At 42.8% G+C, this 19,177-nt stretch overlaps 1 long non-coding RNA gene across 1 annotated transcript in view; it reads left to right on the forward strand.

Annotated features, from left to right (window-relative positions):
* Positions 1-19,177, forward strand: part of LOC119803538 — a 44,288-nt gene that overhangs the window by 8,017 nt on the left and 17,094 nt on the right. The gene's annotated exons all lie outside the window — the stretch shown is intronic.

The following is a 19,177-nucleotide window of genomic DNA, read 5'->3' on the forward strand; positions in this document are numbered from 1 at the left end:
AGGTAATGGTAGATGTGTGTGTGTGTGTGTGTGTGTGTGTGTGTGTGTGAGACAGAAGATGGTAGCAGACAGACAGACAAATAGATAATAGATGGATATGGATAGATAATAGAAGAGATTATAGATAGACAGATGATATATATACATAAATAGATATAGATATATAGATAATAGATAAGATATATAGATCACATATATACATATATTTAGAATGCATACATGTGCACATGTTTTTATAAACTATTCTTTGCTTGTTGTTTTTTGTTTCAAGACAGGGTTTCTCTGTGTAACAGCCCTGAATGTCCTTGCTGTGTAGACCAGGCTGGTCTTGAACTCACAGAGATCCACTTGCCCCTGCCTCCTGAGTGCTGGGATTAAAGGTGTGCGCCACCACCGCCCAGCTTTTTAGGCTTTGTAAACTTGTTGATAACTATGTTTGATGAGAAACTGAGAATAACTGCAGTATCAGTTAGCATAGCAAGAATCCAGATATTAGCTTCTAAATACTAAATATTACTCTTGAATAGAAAAAAATAAAGGATCCTTGGAAAAATTACTAGTTTCTGTGTTGGAACAGAGAAAGAATAAGATTATCCTGGCATATCTGGTGGTATAAACAAAAGAAAGCAAGCAAACAACTCCCCCAAAAACATCCAAAAAGATGAGAGCCTCGCATTCAAAGGAGTCACACTGGAAGTGATATCTAATGATTGAATATGGGCCAATTTGAATGAAATCAATGATAACTGTGATGAATGAAAACATACAAAATAAACTTTTTGGACACCATCCTAATATAGAAAATTAATTAATTAATTAATTAATTAATGAGAGTAAAGTGGGCTCTTCTTACAAGAATTCCAGTTCATGGATATCAGAGACGTTATAGGGCAGAAAAGTCATCAGTTGGAGTTGAGCTAGGCCAATACACAAGGAAAAAAAATACAAGGATGGTTGCATAGTCCTAAAGTGTCTCTCCACAGGTACTAGCCAAGTAAAGAGTTTAAAATACCTATTTTACCATGAAGATAATCAGCAGGTAAGTGCTCAACATTAACATCACCAACAGTTTAAAAAAATCAAGAAAATGGGCCTATTGATAGGATGTACTGAGAAGCCCACAGTACAGCTCCTGTGATAAGTGTGTCAGCTACACTTAATCAGTGCTAACTTGTTCAGTATCTACATCCTGGACTATACAATGGGCATTAACATGCCAATTACGGTGGTGATTTCATAAGGGGCATATTAGTTAATGGTGTGGTGTTAATAATAGCTTTCTCATTGCCGAAAACCGCATTGTAATTAAGGATGACATTGCCATTTGGAGTTGAATGGCAGATACATAGATATTCTTTGCTCTGTCTTTATTCATAGAGATCATAGCTTCATTAGCAAAAAAGCTAGAAGGATGCCAAAGAGTGGAAAGACCTCTAAGAGAGAAATGCCTTCTTTTGCAAATTTTGATTAGTCTGAAACTATAAAAAGTTAGTACAAAGATTGAAAAGGATAAAGAAATTGGAATTTAAAAAAAAAAAACCTTTCTAGGTACTGTCAAAAATTTTTATTGTAAAAGGACAACTTAACATCCGTCTGTGGAAAAGGATACTTATCTAAATAAAAGGTTAAGTATGCCCTGTTTATGAAAATCATTAAAAACACACAGAATGATATATCTATTACACAATTCTTCCTCAGATCAGTATGGTTTCCTTTCTGACTCATTGACTTAATTTTCAAATTATTGCTCATAATGTTGGAAGATACAACCTACAGAATAATATGGTCTTTGGCAAATTAACTGAATGACCACTTATTATCCCCAGGAAATTTTGAGCATCTTAGTTTAATCTTATATATTGCACTTTTTTTTTGATGACTGATTTCAGAAATCTTCATTTGTGCCCATTACCAGATGTGCCAAAAAGAAGGCTGGACCCACAGGTAGCAGGGACTCATGGAATCGTGAGAATTTCCCTCTCTGTTTTAAGAAGACAAGTGGAGAAATGAGGCTAGGATAAATGCCATCTCTACTCTAAAGAGTTTGAGTTTGTCCTGCAGGCCACAAGCTCTCACTTCTCTACGATTTCTACCTGAAGTTCTTAGTATAAAATGTTGGAGCTCTTATCCCCATACGCTCTTTATGTCAGACACTAATTATGATGAATGCTGCCCTACTTCTACGTTTTATACGCACAAGGTCATTTGTGTTTGTTACCAAACCAACCTAGTGCTGAGAATAGAAAGCAGGAGAAAAGCAGTGCCCGCCCACAATAAAGTATGCCTAGCTGGCCAGAGTGTGGGTGTCTTTAGCCTGGTGTGACAAGGTGACCTGACTCTTATTCAGAATAACCATGTGCACCTCCGAATGCCCACATCCTGCTAGACCCTGCTGGGTTCCTCTCCAACACCTCCTCTTGGAATTATCCTGCCTTGCTGCATTTTCAAGTGGGATCCAGTGGGGAAGAGATGGTCTTGGTTTTGTTTCTAGTCCAGGAATTGCTTGTTCCTGAAAGCCTTACCCAAGAAGACACAGTGAGAAATAGAATCAGCACACCTGCCCGTCATGGCAGGGAAAAAAATCAGAGCGGCGTTGTTTAATTTTTAGTGAAATGTTTTACTTCAGACTCCCAATTAAAAACTGCAGAACTCCTGATCTCACCACCAGAGGGCAGAAAACATTAAGATATGGGGCAAACAAAGCCTGCTTGTGTAAGAGCCTCTCAATAGCGGTGTGAAACTTGAGGTGCAGGTTTCAGGGAACGGACTCACTCAGAAGCCAAATAAGCTCTGTGTGAATGAGGATATTAAGGGATTAGGATGGGAAACCTCCTGGGTTTTACAGGTCAATAAAATCCTCTGTCATGCTCTCATGACTCACTTTTATACGTTTAATTACAATATTGATTCAAACATTTAAATAGAATGTCAAGTAAAATTGTGATGATTCCCTCCAAGTGATATATGAGGACAATATTGTCTGCCTGTGACAACCTTACCTACCAAAGGAAGAATGAGCTGAACCAGCCATTCCAGAATCAAAGTGGCCACGATCTTGAGTTTGAGTCACATATGGATCATCGAGTGTCTCTCAAAGCAGGGCCACAGCTTTCTCCCTGACCAGCAAATGGCCATGGAGGGTACCAGGGATTGTGACAGAACAGAATAGTCACACTGCAAGTCCAGCCCTGCCTGGGAACAATGAGGCCAAGAGCGTGTCTTACTGTGGTGTGTGTGTGTGTGTGTGTGTGTGTGTGTGTGTGTGTGTGTGTGTGAGGGTTTGAAGCTAGTTGGAATCAGATAATACAAATGTCTTCTGTTCCATTTTTTATCATATCTTTCTTCCTTTCTTTTTTGTTTTGTTTTGTTTTTCAAATGGTCCTGAGTCCTGGCTATCCTGGACCTTGCTCTGTAGACCAGGCTGGCCTCGAATTCCCAGAGATCCTCCTGCCTCTGCCTCCCGAGCGCTGGGATTAAAGGCGTGCGCCCAACCATCAAGCTTCATTTCTAATTTTATTTTCTTCATAACCATTCTTGTCCCTTCCTGAGCCCTGACCCATATCTTCTTTCATAAGATGCAAATAGAAAGGATGGTTGAGTGGTTGCTATTAATGATTCAAAAATCATTTCAATTATGCTAATAAACCTTCCAGCATAGAAAGAGCCTGAACAGGAAGGTGATAATGATCTTGCAGATGGACTCGACTGGTATATTCCAATTCCCTACGTGAGGCGATACCATACCACATACAAGACATTTTTCTCCTCTTTGTTTATAATTCTTTAGCACTTATATCATGGAAGAGCTATACATCTTACTTAAAATCAGTACTTATTAGTATATTCCAAATATACTATATTTTCCCTGGAGCTTGAGAATGGTCATGACAAATAACACACAGGTGAGCTAGAAATCCCACAGGCCACATGCTTTCACATGTTACTTCAAACATCTCCAAGCAGAAAAAACTTCAGGATCTGAAACAATCATATGGGCAACTGAGAGTATTGTGGACATGTGCACTAAACATGGGAATGAATATGTGTATATTTATATAGTTTAAGCCGTTCTGATATGCTTCCGACAATGGAATGTTCTCGTTGCTTTTTAATCATAATCCCAGACACAGCAATACTCTATCCATGTTCTTTGATAACTTAAGGTTACAAAAGTTCATTTTGTCTAAAGTATTTCACCATTTTATTTTTATTTCCTAACGTCCCAACATCCAGTCTCTCCTCCACTATAAGATGTTGTTTCTTTCTTTAGAGACAGGTGTATTTGTGTGATATGTGTAAACAAAACCATCTTTCAAATCTGGCAGTCTTGATTGCTCTTATTATTGTGACACCTTTGGGAACCAAATTCTTCCTTAATGGAACTGGGTTAGTTCAAAGGGAAAACCTGACTATAATATGTTTTGATCCACCCAGGACCTGCTCAGCACAGGCCCTCAGAGACTGGTTCTGTCATTTTGCTGTAAGCACCAGCTAACCCAAGTGTGAGCCCTTACTGAATTCAAGTCAGAAGCATTGTGTTCTCTTCCAAACTTGAATGTCTCTCTGGCTCCAGTCGTCACCAGGTCATATTTTTTTTGGGGAGAACATGAGAGGTTATGTGAGTGTCTCCAGCACACTGAATTTCCTGACCTCCACGACAAAGTTGAGGAACACTGGGAAGATCTGGGCCCCAGAGATGTGGGACTTGGCCTGTGTCTCACAGGTTGCATGCGTGCAAACTTAATTACTAAATCAAATTTAGAAAGAAATGCAGTCTCTCTGATCTTAATCAAGCTGCCTTTTTTCAGACATCTCACCGGGATGAAGGAAACCCTGACCCTTGCCAGTATTGGGTAGTAAAGCCACTTTCCTTTACGTGGCCTCTCCTAAGATATAGATGCTCTGAGACAAATGCTCAGTCTGTCACACTTCCTCTCTCCCTCTTACTACCAAAGATGGCAAGGCTGTGTCTGGCCTCAGAATGCAAAAACAGCAAGAAGCAAGAGGTACATCTGCAGTCTCTGGATGCTCGGCAGGTAATCTTGTCTTCTTCCCTGATATAGCTCCAAGTCTACCAAGTCTGTGAAGTAGTGCAGCCAGGACTCTGGTCCTTAACCTTTACTTCTGTCTGTGTCTTTCCACACTGCTGCTTCTTTGCCCACCTTCGGATGGCCACCAGTTACCTGGTCATTTTTATAACCAATCTTCCAATGTAGCTTTGAAGGGATTTTTTAGGGACTCGGGAAACCAAACTCCTGATTCAACTATCTGGCCAGCTGCCAAGACAAACAAATTATACATACATACATACATACATACATACACACACACACACACACACACACACACACACACACACACACACATATATATATATATATATATATATATATATAAAATATATATACAAATCAGACTCTTCTTTGCACTTCTCTGAGCTGGATCCATACACCGAAAGCCCGTTTGGCTGATGTCCTCTCCTGTCCCTTTTAAGTGACCCACTGACTCAGAAGAATAACCACATGCTTCTTTCTAAAAGATTTCACTCCCTTGGAGCTGACAGGTTTCATCCGCTCTCAGGAAATGGGTGACAAACCATTCCTCACATTTGTTTTTGTATTTCCAGTCTCAAGTATTTCACTGGGTATGCGTGTGTCAGTGCACGTGTGTGTGTGCCAGTGTGTGGAGGCCAGGGGACAACTCTGAGTATCTTTTCCCAGGAACCACTCACCCCTCCCTAACTTTTTGAGATGGGGTCTTTCTCTGGCCTGGAGCTAATTTACGAGTACGCTAGGCTGGAAGATTAAAAACTTAAGAACCCATCTGTATCCATCTCCCCCTGCTGAGATTACAAGCATATGCCACCTTCTCTAGCCTTCTTATGCGGGTTGCAAAGACTGAACTCTGGTTTTGTGTTTTGGTTTGTTTTGTTTTTGTTTTGTCTTTCAAGATAGGGTTTTTCTATGTAGCCCTGACTGCCCTGGAACTCACTCTATACGCTGGGCTGGCCTCAAACTCATAGAGATCCTCCTACCTCTTCCTCCTGAGAAACACTGGGTTTTATGCTTCTCTTACAAGCAAGTTATGACTGAGCTAAATTTGTGGGCCTGAGTTAATTGGAGACATTTTTGAAAGAGATTCTTGTATGTTTCATTGAGGCCAGAAGGAGACTCCCTGATGGTGCTTAAGAAGCAAGCTCCCTTGGTTCTATGGCCGCAAGGAAATGACTTTTTCCCTCCCCTGTGTAATGCTGGAGGAGGACATGAAACTCAAAGGAGACCTTAGTCCAGGATGACGCCTTTATTGAAGGTTTTCAAGACCCCAGCAGACCAGTGAAGCTATACCTGGACTACCAGGGGATCTGAGATCACACGAGTAGGCTGTTCTAATCTCCTAAATTTGTGCTGATTTCACGTAAGGTAGTATAAAAGAAGAATGCCATTGGGATGATAACCAAACCACAGAGCACCAATATTCCCATAGCAACAGTGTAAACAATGAGTAAAAATCACAGGCCCCAAAGTCCTGCTGGGAAGATTCATGTCCTAGCCCCAACCACCTCTCTGTGGTATGATCCTGAGCTCTTCCTATATGTTTCTATGCTTTAATTTCCACATGATGAATTGAACTGAACCCAGGGGTGCTCATGGAATTAGTTCAAGGATTAATGGATTTCTGCAGGGTCACTGGAAGAGCAACTGACACACGATAACAAGCACTCTGAGTCAGTAGGCGTCCTCGTGTGTGCCTCCTCAGCTCAGCACCAGGGGCCCTAGACATATTACAAGCTTCCTTTATGTCCCCCCAAAATAAACATGAGTCATCACAAACACTCAAAACATTTGACAAAAAGACCAGCTTATTAATGCATTGCCTTTCAAAACCAAATTCAGGTTAAAAAATGGATGGTCACATAATAAGCACTGTTTCTATTTTAAACTGCAGAAAGAGCAAGCAGAAGCATGACCACATCTGCAGATCTTACTGCTTCTTGCTATGGTTTATATATGGTTTGGGTGCATCTCTCGATGCTCATGCAGGGCAAGCTTGGGCTGCCTTGCGGTGGAGCTGATGTGGGAGACCTTTACCAAGTGAGACTTGGCGAATGATAACTGGGTCATGGGGCTACATGGAGGTTAGTATTCTTCTCTCAAGGGAGGTCTCAGGGGTGCCACCCCCATCTCTCTGACTCCCTATCTCACTGTGTTTTCTCTTTTGCACATGCTCATGACATTGTGGTACCATCTGCCATGCGGCCGTCATCAGACTCAAACAGATCCTGATGATGCCGTGATCTTGAGCCTCTACAGCCATGAACAAAGTAAGACTCTGTTCTTTCTGCAATACTCAGGACTGGGTTGTAGCCCCATAGCACAGTGGATGCTTAGTTAACATTCGCAAGACCCTGATTTCAATCCCCAGTAACCCTGGAGATGCTTCATAAAGTACCAAGATTCACCTAGGATGATTTTATAGCAACATAAAATGAACTGAACCAACATTTCTTCTTCCCCAAGAATCAGTCATAGTCATCACTAAAACACTCATGAACAGCTTCCGAAATCTAATATTGTAATTGCTGTGTGTTATTCCCAATGATTGTGCAACAAAATAAGATAGAATAAAAATATTTTATGATATATTATAGAGCGATAAATGGTCCGCTAGATGACAGACAGGTGATAGATGATAGGTAGATAGGGAGATAGATGGATTGGTGATAAATAGATAATAGATACCAGATAGATAGATAAATAGATAGATGTGTCTTGTAATTCTGATGATAGGTGAAATTATACATTTAAATTTGGAGAGAGTAAAATAAAAATAGATTGATTTTTTTTTAAATCTCTATATTAAACAGTTTAGAAGATGGCTCGTTTGGTAATGTGCTCGTCATGCAAGCATGAGTTTAGATCCTCAGCACCCTGTAAAAACTGGGCTGATTGGTAGTGTACATCTATAATTCCACTGCTGGGAAGGCAGACACAGAGGGAGCCGTGGACATCGCTGGCCAGCCTGCCTATCTAGTCATCCCCCAGGCTCAGTGAGACATGCCATCTCAGAAAGTAAGGTGGAGGGAGCCTGGGAAGATATGTAAACTCCTGTCCTACACATGTTGACCTGCACAATATGCATACACACACATACACACCCAGACTACAAAGCAACAACAACAAAAGTCTGTAGTAAGAGTTAGTGAACGTATTCTGTAATAACAAGCAGATTCCTACGTGTAATAATGAGCAATGCAAATGAGTGTCTGTTCATACACAGCTCTTGGTAAGGTTGAAGGGGAAGCCCTTCTTCACACAGTTCCTAGTTTAGTAACCCAGACTCCTTCTATCCATGGCTTCCCCAGATCCTAGGGTTTCCCCATTGCTTGCTTCTGTAAGATAAGAGAGAAATAGCACCCATGTGCACTGAGGGACATGGTCATTGACAGGATGGGAAGCCGCATGGGTTTCCCCTTTCATCCCACTAAAGAGTCAGATAGTCACACCTCCCTGCAAGGGGCATCTCTGCCATGTGCACCCCAAAAGATTTCCACATCCAGTTATATGTGGCTGAAAACTGCCATTTAAACACATGACTTCAAAGTCCATGTCATCTAGGTTCCAAATTGTTTCTCCTATCTATGCTTTGATTTTTTTTCAGTTTCTCTTCTTTTCGATGGGGGTTAAAAAATGTTATGCATCTTTAGAATCATGTGACACTCAAACCAGATGATATGTTTGAAATCACCAGAAGCATAACTGTCGTTCAATCAGTATATTTGTTAATCTGGGGAGCAAAGCAGCCATTGATTTCTGCTAAGCACTCAACCTTACAACTATTAGGACAAATGTTTTGTTTCCATTGAGACTGGATAGACAGCGAAGGCAGACTCTTTAGGAAATGGCTTACGTTTTGCTGTCATGGAAGTTCCTTGGCCTAGGCTGCTGTCACTATGAGGACATTGAGAAATCTCTTTCATGACAATGGCTCCTCTGCAACCTAGGCTTAACACATCCTTATTTAGTGTGGAGATGCCCTAAGAAAGCATTGCAGAGCTCCGTCTCAGCTGAGACTCTAATTCCTCAGTAAAAGAATATCCGAAGCTCACAGGAAGGAAAAACTATTTTAATTTCAAACTAAAACTCCAAATGTCAAACAATTGAAATGATAATACTGTAGATCTCAAACTGATAGTTGCAAGAATTGACAATTATAGTGAACACATGTGACTACTCAGGTGATTTAAGAAGAATTTAGGTTTAAGTTTTGTCCTAAACAAATGTATGCCGCCTCGTTAGAAGAACTCCGAGCATCCCACAATGGGATCTGAGTTGCTTGGAGATGTTGGTCATTGGATGTAAACAGCGCTACTGCTGATAAGCTTAAGGCTTTGACATTAACAACGTGAGTGTACACTTCACACAGTCCACACTTGACCAGCGGGCACACTTGACCAGCATGCCTCAAAGCCCAGGAAAGCACAGTCTTCCTCTAGAAACAGATAGTGTTCAGGAAGCCACAAGACTGTATCCACGGCTCATGCCTCCCCAGACTGCAATGAGGGATGTGCCTTATTCTGATATCTATGCCATTTCCAACTCTCAATTACAAGTCCTGCATCCCCTATACCACACACACATACACACTTCCCCTGTCACACATATTTTAAGCTATCCTCCCCAGTAAGTATCTTACAACATGTCCCTTTCCATCTAGCTTCCGGGGTTCTACCCAAGTTTACCCCTTAGGCCTTTTCATGATGACCAGAGCCTGACTCCTCAGAATAACTTCGCAATGGAACAGTCCCTCTCTCCCTGTTGACTCTTCTAAGCACTTGCCTTAGCTACTTCTCACCAGAAAGGTGAGACAAAAGGGACATTTGGGACATTTGGCTTTGCTCACTGCTCTAGGACCTTGAGATGTCCCTTCAATCTTCCAGTTCTCCTTTCAGCCTCTACACAACAGGAAAGGCGATGGCTTCCTATAGTTAATGATCAGTGGTTATTTAATTCAACTGTCCATGTGGTGCACTGTTTATTTAATTCTTTGCCATATTCTGGGTCTCTGCCAAGTGTTAAGTCATATTTAATCTTCATGGCATCCCTATGAGATGTTTATAGACGAGAAAATCGATAAAGAGTTGTTAAGGAGCACAATCAGATGGGGGTGTAGCCCTTGGATCTTACAGAGCCTTTCAGGAGCTAGTGCGGCAGATGGTTTTCTTGCTTCCTAGAGCACAGAAGCGATAGACCTGTCATGACCAGAGGCCCATGGAGAATAAACTCCCAAATCCCATACTGCATTGCCTCTGTGCTGATTTTGCTGCCCCAGCCTGTTTTACACAAAGTCAATACTGTAAATTTACATGTGACCTAGTTTAATCTAACTGTGGGCTGTGGTTCAGTTATTCAGCAATTGATTACTAAGAACTTAAGAGAGCTTTTGACAGCCACTGTAAATGCAGCCTTTCTTCTGTGGTCTGTCTTACAAACTAATTTTGCTACTTCACATTCCTATGACACCCTGTAAATCTCCCAAACACCCTAGAGATGCAGAAGGAGCGATGCTCTGCCAATGTCATGGATATAGGGGAGGATCCTGGGGTGAATACTGAGCCGATGCTCTGGCTAATTTAAGTTCCATGTGCCACCCTTAGGCTTATTTTATGTAGTACACTTCAGAAGCATTGGCGCCTTGATTTTGCTTATTTATAACCTGCTTTCTTTACATTTAATGGGCAAGCTCACATGAAGAAGCAAGCAGAATGATCCGGTGGGTAAGGACTGAGAGAATAGGCAGACCATATCACACTGAGACCCAGACTCATTTAGTGGTTCTTTCCCCGATGGTATAATAGAACTCAAGAAAGAGGTTCAAGGAGGCTTCTGAATTAACCTGGCAGGTACTACAGAGGCAGCCACTAACTATGTCATGAGTGATAAGACGTACGGCTGCATAAGCTGCTACACTCTTGCTCGGCCTACAAAGCCAAGAGTGTTAGGACTAACCGGGATGGCGTAACTGATTCCCAAGCAAGCCTGGACTATTGCCTTCCAGATTGTTGTCTCTACTGCTCGGAAATATTAGAACAGCTGGTCATCTGCTTAGCATTTGCAAGAACTGATCCTCCTTCATATGGGGGTGCTAAATTCATCACCACAGGACATAAAGTGCACTCTCTGCTCCTGAAGTAGCAGGGTGGGAGCCTAGCCCGTCTGCCTTGGCACTATCTTTGACTCTTTTACTCTATCTAGTCACTAGACTGAAAGCTTAGGTCTTTTGGTTTTTGTTTCTTTCTCATATTTTTTTTAACTCCACATGTCAAGTGTCTAAGTCACTTTACTTAAGGGCCTAAAAATAGTGATGGGTTTCTTAAAGACATTTTCCTATAAGTCTTCTTTGTACTTTGACCATATCTACCCACACCGCCCCCTACACTGATTCTATTCATTCTCCAGAATCTCATTTCCTTCTTCTTGATAAGAACCTACTGTTTTGACTAATAAGGGAAGCTGGTTTCAGTCTCTTTCCAGGACTGGATAGATAAATTTGCAAACGATCCACCTTTATACTCTGTCCCACGTGGAATAGACCCTCCCCATCCCATCAGCATCCTCACGTGACTGTAAGTTCAGTACATGAGAACTATCATGTATGGGGAGGTATGTGAGTGGATCAGTCAGAGCAGAAACCTTGCCATTGAAGAGGAAAAAGGACCAAGGAAAGGCTGCTTCTGGTTCTCCTTGTAGCAGAGGAAGAAAACAAACAGGAGCTTAGGTAGTCTTGCCTCTGCTAAGAACATTTCATGGGGAATCATGTCAAAATGGCTGATCCCATGTGCTTTGTTGGGATGGAGACTCTAGACTCCTCCCCTTGTTGCCATCCCATGAGCTCAAATTCAACTAGCATATATCTATTTATACACTACTAGCCATACCTATTGTTACCATGCCACATGCATAGAGTATCCCCAGTATGTGGTAATTTCCTCTGAAGAACAACAATCAGGATACACCGAGGGATGAGGGATGAGGGGGGCCATGTCACCGAGCACAGAAGGATGCACAGAAACGGTGAGAGCTTTGCTCTCTCTTTGGTGTCCCTCGCTTTGCTTTTGTTCGGAACTCTCTTGGGGAAAGGAAGAACAAACGACAAAGCAGGCAAACTAGATGAAACCAGAGGAATGGAAACAAAATAGAACTATCACAAAAGAAAACGGACAGAAGTGGAGTGGCCGAGCCTCCTCAGTGCAGGTGTAGATGCTCCTACCATGGTGCCTGGCATTGATTCAGAGCTGAGTGGACAGCTGAACATAAAATTAATGTCCTATTTTATAAGGCTCATTAGTAGCAACACTTCCTCCCAGTAAGCCAGCAGAGGTTGAAGCTATTGGGTAACCATGATAGGGGTCACCTCCCTTCCTACCAGCAGCTGTGTCTCAATGACAAAAAGCTCCCTCCCAATTTATATTTCAGTTCTCAAAAGATCTTTGAGAGTTTCAATGTGATTTGATCACATTCAACCCCCTCGTCCAGCTTAGCAGGTCTACCTTTCCTTTCTTAGTCGCGCAGCTTTGTCTTTCTTCTTTCAACCCTTCAAGACTGGTTGTGCTGCCAACTATGCTTGGTGGTAAAATCTTCCAGTGGAGCATCAGTTTATCGGGACTACATTCTTAAAGAGCTCTCTCTCTCTCTCTCTCTCTCTCTCTCTCTCTCTCTCTCTCTCTCTCTCTCTCTCTCTCTCTCTCTCTCTCCCAGAAGCTACCAACTGTCAATAGCTCCAAGACTAGGGGTAGGATTGTGTGTCCAGCTCCCCTATCTCTATGCCGAGATTTGGTCAAAAGCTTTGTGCAGCCAGGCGATGGTAGTACACGCCTTAAATCCCAGCATTCAGGAGGCAGAGGCAGGCAGATCTCTGTGAGTTTGAGGCCAGACTAGTTTACAGAGAAAGTCCCAGGACAGCAAGGGCTGTTACACAAAGAAATCCTGCCTCGAAAAAATAAAAAAAAAAACCAACAAAACAACAAACTAAAGTCTTGTGCATCCCATAACAACCACTGTGAGTTCCTGTGTGCAGCCACCCTATTGTGTCCAGAAGATAATGTCTCCTTGTCATCATTCATTGCCTCTGGCTCTTACATTCCTCCTAGTCTCTCTTCCAAAATGGTCCCTTGAACCTTCACATATATATATGAAGCCTGCAGACATTAACTCCTCCTGAGTCTCTAACAGGTTGTTTGTGGGTTTAAATTACAATTCTCTTGTGGGTCTTCAGTCTATCAGCCTTCCCCAGTAGCTTGTGGATGCACCGAGTTTCCACAATCACAAAACCCAATTCCTTAAAACAAACCTGTTACACACACACACACACACACACACACCATCACCACCATTACCACCACCACCACCACCACCACTACTACCACCATCCTGGTTCTATTTCTCAAGGAAACACTGCCCCTGAGTGACACACCAATTAAATGTAAAATGGCAGCCAAGTAAAATGGCGTCCCTCTCCTTGTGGTCGGATTACTTGTGCCCTGTAGCCAAAGCACACTAGGGGATAAAAGGCAGTTAAGAGACAGGTGTGGTGGCACATTTAATCCAAGCACTTGGCAGGCAGAGGCAGGCAGATCTCTGTGAGTTCAAGGCCAGTCTGGTCAACAGAGCAAGTTCCAGACCATTTCTAGGGTGGTACACAGAGAAATCCTGTCTTGAAAAGCAAAACAAAACAAAGAAAAAAAATGACAGTTACAAGCAGAGGCGCTGAGATAGCATGAATGATGTGAGAATCAATACACTGAGTCTCTAACAAAGCCAGGGCACCGGAAGCCTCCAGCTCTTCTTCAGGCCCTGTCTGAGGCCAGACAGACAGACAGCATGGTTTCTGCTGATGGTGCAGACAGAAGCTTCCTGGCAGCACTGGCTTATGTGTTGGCATTCTTAAAGTAAAGCCACAAGAGACAGGTAAGGGAGCGAATGCCTCTGTAGGACAAGGGCGTTCAGAAAGGAAAGAACTCCATCCCTGAAGGATAGCACATCTATGTGGGGTTTATAGAGGAAAGCCCTGTGACGAGGTCCCAAGGGCCTTCATACTTTTCCTTTCAGGGATGAGACAAGCCATTGTGAGCAAGTGACGCCTGCCTGCGTCCTGGTGTCGCAGATGCTGCTTTGAAGTAGGGTTTCTACAGTGTCTACAACCCATTTCCCAGGAGCCAAAGCACAGCCATTTCTCCTTGGCCTTCTTGCAGCTTACCCACTACTGCATACATGAGCTGTTTGTATCCAGCTTCCCCAAGAAGAACATGGTGCTTACCATAAAAACACAAGAATGTGGACCAAAGAAGGGTCATGTCACCAAATCAGTAAATGAATTAGAAAGGAAATTATTTATTATACTGTCTTTAAAAACCAAGTTTGAGATTCAGTTCAACCATCATTAAAAGCAAAACCCTTTCCTCAGCTAATTTCTCCTCCAGAACAGTGTGGGGCTTTCAGAACTGACAATTACTAATTATGGTTGTTTCTATTGTTTCTGTTTTCTGATGCTGGGAGTCAAACCCCAAGCCTTGAGTCTGTTAGAAAAGTCCCCCTACCATAGAGCCATCCCTAGACTCTAGGCTAATTTTGCTAACTGTTGGGTACCTCAATTTCCCTGTCTGCAAAATGAAGATAAGAAAATAGATACTAGAAGTATTCTCAGAAACTGGCGTAAATTCTCCTCACTGCCTGTGTGGCTGACTCACACCTAATGCAAAAAAAAAAAAAGTGTACAAACAGAGGGGAAACCAACATTAGCTGTGTAACTATGGCACATTTATACCTTTGTACCTTATTGATTTATTCTCTAAGTTGTAAGAAAATACTTCTAAAGCGTTCCTGGAGATGAAACAATGCCGTGTAGACCCCCCAGGGCGCAGATGAGAAGTCTGAGTGGTGGTGATGGTTGCTTTTAATCGTCACCTTGACACAGTCTAGAAAGACTTGGGGAAGGAGTCTCAGGCAAGGGTTGCCTAGACCAGGTGGTGTGTCTGTGGGGAACTATCTTCATTCTCTTAGTTGTGGTGAGAATACCTGCTCCCATGGAGCAAGGCATGCAGAGCCCTGTGGACTGTGGGCCAGGTTTGCAATGAGTGTGAGGGGCCGAGGCCACTAGAGAGCTCACTGTGGTAGAATGGGGACTACTGATTTGAAGGGAAGCTGAAAGAGTCCTGCGTCTAGGGGCCTCTATTTTAAGTGCTGGAACTTGAGATAAAAGGAAGGGGAAGGATTTTCAGGGGAGAACTGGGAGACTCTCACAAAGAAATGGGTGTGGGAAAGAAAGAATTGGCACGAGTTACCCTCCAGCCTCTGGTTTGTGCTTCCGGCTGGATAGTGGGGCCATTTACACTGAATTAGTTGTAGGATCAAGATGTTCATAGACCTAGAAATCTCCCACAATGTTCTCTTCGTGAATCCTGGCCAGAAAAGACTAGAGAGGTGTTTTACATAATAAAGATGAAATTTAATGGCTAATGAGTTTTTCTTTCTGGAGATAGCTTACCTTATTTAAATCTTGTCACTTACAGCCTATAGCCCTGCCTGTCTTAGGGTTTCTAGCACTGACAAAATACCACGACTGAAAGTAATTTGAGGAGAAGAGGGCTTATTCCACCTCACATTCCTGATCACAGTCTATCACTGAGGAAAGTCAGGGCAGAAACTAAACAAGGCAGGAACCTGGAGGCAGGAGCTGAGTCAGAGGCCCCAGAACAGGAATGCTTATTGGCTTCCTCCTCACAGCTTGCTCAGCCTGCTTTCTTACAGCACTTAAGACCATCAGCCCAGGGTGACACCACCCACAGTGAGCTGGGCCCTCTCGTCTTTAACATCAATCATGAACATGGACACAGGCTTGCACACAGGCCAATACGTGGAAGCATTTTCTCAATTGGGAGTCTCTCTTCAAAAATGACTCTCAAGTTGACCAAAAACTCACTAGCACACTGCCCATGTGACTTTCCTCATCTTTTGAGTTCCGGGCTCTTTCACACCTCTGTTTTCACGCAGCCCATCAGATAAATACTATTTGATTCCAGGCCAAGCTTGAGCTCATGGTCTATACTTGTTTGGTGTGTTTGGCTCTTCCTTTTCCATGTGCAGATTCCCAGCTTTCTCTTCTGAGGTATTTTCCCGCCAACTGCTCCCCCAGACACCACTGACTCCAGCCAGTCCCATGGACCATGTCTCCTGCTTGTGTGCGCTCATGGTTCTTCATGGCTGTTCCCACTGTGGAAGGCAGCAGAGCATGGTGTAACACTGGGCTGTCTTCTAGGCAGAACTTCCAGTCCCTTGAGGAACCTGACCTTGTCTTAGGCTCCAAAGATCCCAGAATGATGCCATCGTTCAAGGGCAGGAGAAAAAAATGTTGAATTTCATCGAATGCAACTAGATTAAAAGAGTAATATCCCTCAGGAACTCATCTGATCATTTCAGTCTCCTGCTTAACTAGGAGAATATGGAGATGCAGATACAGCAAAACATACCTAAAGAATATATTTTTAAAAATCACCCTAAATGGCTATTTAGGCCGAAACTTAACCTTAAACCAGTCATGCCAAACATAACACCTTTCTTATCTGCCTCTCACCTCTCCTTTGCTCTTCCTGAGTAATGTGGGGCCCATGCTTTTCCGAGGAACAGAGGAAGGGGGCTGGGGAGGAAGATAAACTCCTACAACTTTACAAAACTCCCCCTCAGCCCTTATGTTACAGCCTCAGCATGAGCGTGCATGCTCAAGTCAGTCCTCACGACACAGCCATGCAGAGCTGATCGGAGCAAGCGCGGGCAAATACTTCCTCCCCTTGCACAACTTTAATTGCGAGATCCATGCTTTGTTAGATACCCAGAAATGACACGATCGCGTCTTGCTCACCTTAGTGTTTCTGGAGCCTTCCATCTCTGTGACGTGTGTGTGTGTGTGTGTGTGTGTGTGTGTGTGTGTGTGTGTGTGTCACACTACCCATGTATTTTAAATGAAAGTAACTTGTTGAAGTAACCGTGTGAAGCCCCGAGAGAAAACTCCAAGAAGCCTTTTCACTCTATACTCAAGACAAATGGACAAAAGCAGGAGCCATTTGACATGTACACATGGGAAGCTTTTCAATCCAACCACATCTGGATGCAAATCCAACCTCTTCAACCTTCATGAAAGACGAGGATGAAGATGATGGTGATGAAGATGCCCGACACTCAGGTGCCTACTGCTGTATGCCATCCTTTGTTCTGAGTGTTTTCTGTACATCAGTCTATTTTATTCTTAAAGAAAACAAAGGAAAAGGGGAAGACTCTACCATCATGTTGCAATGAAAGAATGTGAGGTATGGGAAGGTGTAGTAGCATCCCAGCTGGAAAAAAGTACGGCCAGAATCTATACCCAGGTAGTCAAGCTCCAGACAGTTATGCTATGCTCTGCATTCTCTCCCAGGACTCACGAGCCCACCATCATACTTATAATCTATATTTCCTTGGCTGTAATAGGAACCCAATAAGGTCAACCTCAGGGAAGCTGAAAGGAGATTGTGTAAGTAGAACCCTGGATACCAGACAGCCATTAAGACTGGAACGCCTTTAATCCAACTTGCACTCATCAGATTCCTAAGAACACATAATAAATCCTGAAGTATTTAGCCTTCCCAAGAACAGCTAGTGCACAGGCATTCTAAATAAGCTAGAGCCACTGGTATTCACTTATTTGAGCTTTTCCTTGATCTACAAGTGGGCTTAGTCAGTGGAGACTTCTATCTCAGCATTGTCAAGTAGACTGGTTTTTGTGACAGGAGTCCAACAGCCAGCTGGAGGGCGAATCAAATGTTGTCGTGCCCCAGAGGAAGTCAACTCTTCAGGTTTGATTAAGCTACTTGGAAAAGTCCTTGAAGGGTCACTAGAGTAGATCCAGTAAGAAAGAGGGACGCTCAGGCTACTGAAGCATTGGCAAAGCCACTGGGCTTTGAGAACTTAGCCAGGACCAGCAAAACACAGGTCCCAAGCAACAGTGGAGAAGAACAGTGTTTGGACAGCTGAATGGGGAGAGGCTGATAAGGGCACTGACTGTCGCTATGGAGTGTGGGATGGATTCTCGTGGGATGGATTCTCCGTGTGGTGCAGAGCGCTGGAGAATTGTTGAAATAAAAGGACTGAGATCTGAGCCTTAGTCCATAGTTGCCGCAGCCTTTATTGTGGTTGGGAGTGGGGATTCAGGTTTCAGGAAGGTGGACACGGAGGTTTCATTCATCCACTGGTGGCTGGCGTACTTCTGTAATAAAAGCTGTGATTTATTTAGTATTGAGGGAGCACACTTCACTAACCAAAACTGCTTTCAGATTGAAACATTCTAAAAAATATAGTACGTTCTACATTGATATATTAACATATGCGCCAGAGTACCCCAATGTGTTAAAGTTCTGAGGGGTAAGGGCTCAAAGGTGTTTGTAACTGAATGAAAACTGAGGTCTTTACAATTTTTAATGAAAGTTAAGATTGGAATTTAGAGCAAAACTGCCGTATATATTCCAGACATGTATAGACATATCTTTATCAAAGTTCATAAATATTTCCACTGGAAAAAGGAATCTGGGCAGATGGAGCATAAGCAGTATATACATGTTAAGAAATGCAATGTCTTCAAGAGGAGCAAGTGGTTTTTTTTTCTTTGTGTTTCCTTAAGAGAAGTCAATAGTGAAAATTCTCATTTGAAGTGACAGCAGAAAAAACCAGCCCAATATGAGAAAACTGCAGATCTTTGTCAAAGCGTCAAGTAACTACTTTCGGCTCACACCCCTGCAATGAAGTCAGAGGTTGTTTCAAGAGACTAATAGGGCATAGCCGAGCATCCCCACAGTGCAATGCCATTGCAGGGAGCAGAAGGGAACAAAGCTAATATTATAGCTCCAATCATGTCTTCCTCCAGAGACCATTTCTTCAGAGTGCCTCCCAAATCCATCCCCTTAGTCATTCATCTCGGCTCAGATTGACCACCCTTGGCAATAATGTAGGTTGATAGTCTCCTAAGACACAATTTTTTTAAATCACACCTTGAATATTACTGTAAGCACTGTTCCCTCCTCTGATTTAACTGCACACATTTTTAAATGAGAATATTTAAAGCGATCTCTGTAATTTGCCCACCGTGTTTTCTGTGG

The sequence above is a fragment of the Arvicola amphibius genome, chromosome 17 (genome assembly GCF_903992535.2).
Source record: "Arvicola amphibius chromosome 17, mArvAmp1.2, whole genome shotgun sequence".
NCBI classification, from domain to species: Eukaryota; Metazoa; Chordata; class Mammalia; order Rodentia; family Cricetidae; genus Arvicola; species Arvicola amphibius.